Source organism: Sceloporus occidentalis, unplaced genomic scaffold, assembly GCF_023333645.1.
Source record: "Sceloporus occidentalis isolate IW3139 unplaced genomic scaffold, rSceOcc1.0.p SCAF_29, whole genome shotgun sequence".
NCBI lineage: Eukaryota > Metazoa > Chordata > Lepidosauria > Squamata > Phrynosomatidae > Sceloporus > Sceloporus occidentalis.
The window spans coordinates 3,381,688-3,383,926 of record NW_028317009.1 but is presented as its reverse complement, the minus strand read 5'-3'; positions in this window follow the sequence as shown (position 1 = coordinate 3,383,926).

The window sequence follows — 2,239 nt, the reverse complement described above, 5'->3', positions numbered from 1 at the left end:
TCCCCCCCCTTCTCTCTCACCTTGAAGTCCAGCGATGGGAGGACGATGCTTCTGTCTTCCTGCACCGCTCACTGGTGCCCGCTGCTTCACTGCTGAGCGCCGTAATATGACGTCATATTTCGGCGCTCTGCATGAAATGCCGGCACCGGGACGGGGGTAGAGGGCTCGTGGAGGAGAATGAGGGGCGGCGAGCGGTTGCTAGGCGCCCCTCTCTCTCCTCCGCATCAAAAAAAAATAAAAAAAAATGCCGGTGAGCGGCATTTAAAAGCCGCTCACCGGCGCCCCCTTGAGATGGCGCCCCCTTGAGATGGCGCCCATGGCACGTGCCATGGCTGCCATACCCTATATACGCCACTGCTGTAAGTAATATACTACATGTTATGTCCCGTCTACCCATAGTACAGCATTTTGGAATATGTTGGAGCTATATAAAACAAATAATAATAAATTACAACCATTTCTCAAAAATTTGAGGGTTAATCTCAGCAATATTTGTATTTTTTAAGAAGCTAAAATAAATTAACTTTTTTTTTTTTTTTAAGATAACCAAATTTGTTTTTTTTTTCCTTTTCCATCCTCATACTTCACATGCCGAAGAAAAAAAAAAGTGGGTGCGACTAGACTATTACATGCTGTTAAAACACCTTTGGGTGTCATCTCCAGTTATCTTTAGTGTTATTGCTTCAGGATACATCACTGCATTTTAGAAGTCATTTTCTAAAATTATAAAAATGTTGCAGAAATGTGTTAGAATGTGAACTTGAGTGTTTTTCCTGCACAAGAAAATGTATATCATTTTTGTATTTCTTCTTTTTAGAACTAAATGATAGTTCTTTGACTGTGGTGGAAAAAAGTAGTGTGACTAGTTACACATTCTTATTATATATATGGATGGCGGGGAACTACTATACCTGGGAAGTCTCGGGGTTGGACCCAGAGTCTCAGAGTGAAGTTCTGCTTTCCTGGGTCTCCGGGTCAGTTTCCTCGTTGCCCAGATAGAGCAATGGCTTGGCCACACCCACTTGCCGCCCACTTCCCCTCCTGCTCCTTGCCCACTCAAGGCTGTCTCAGGCTAGTAATGCTCAACATTCAAATCCTTCTCCAGAAATTATTTAATGGTGTATTTTAGACGGTGCTCTGGGTTAGGCGCCTCGGTTCATAACGCTAATGCTGGAAGTGAGGTACGGAGGGCTGTGCTGAGTGGTCAGTTGGGGAGACCAGTGATGATCTTTTTGACAACCACATTGAGCAGTGGTCCTACAGTGAGCCTGAATTCTAAAAACGACAACTGGTTCCGTGTTATGTGGCAGAGGACCTGCCAACCTAGAATAGACCTGGCCTACACCATTTCCCAGTAAAAATGTTGAACTCTCAAAAAAATAGGGATATTAGAGGAGGGAAGAGGGACATAGCGATTGTGGCCCCTAAAAGGGACACGTACAAGTTCCATAGGTGGAATAAAATCCATTATTATTCACATGTTATATGGGCCAACAGTTTTTTTTCCACTTATGCCCTAGAGAGAACCATTCTGATGGAATGCAGATGAAATGCCTCAATTCTAGCTTTCCAATATTATGATTTTTTTTACAGTTAAAACCCTGACAAAACATTAATTTACACTGGAGCCTGGCAGCGACATTTAGATGTTCACCGAGTAAAAATGAGATGAGAAATAGGATTTCGAGAATGACAGAGATTGAATTTTGCTGCATACACAGATACAAAGAGCAGGGAGGGTAAATTTGAATTAAAAAAAAAAAAACCTGTACTGGGATTTTTAAGATACCTCATCTGACCCTGAATTAAATTCAGTGGAATCCCCAAGGAATAACTGGTTGAAATAGATATTTACTGTATATGTCACTAACTCCATATACTGTAAATGCACTTATTAAATCCAAGTGGAGAGATAATACCTTCCTACAGCAGCAACCTAATTTTATTAATACCCACAAAGTAGGTTGAATAATGTCATCTATCATCTATAACTCAAATTACTGCTTTTGATCAGCAGAAGGCCGGCAATATTATTAACCTCTGAAGCGCTGTCTATATTTGAGAAGTTGGGTGTAAGAGATATTGTCTGCCTTTGCCGGTCCAATATTATGGAAGCCAAATCTTGGTGAGCTAAAATACGATGCCTTATTGCCCCAAATTCATGGTCACCAGAATTCGTCTTAACCTGGGGGACTCACAGAAGTGAGAAAGGGCTACATTAAGATCACCGCCACCCTGC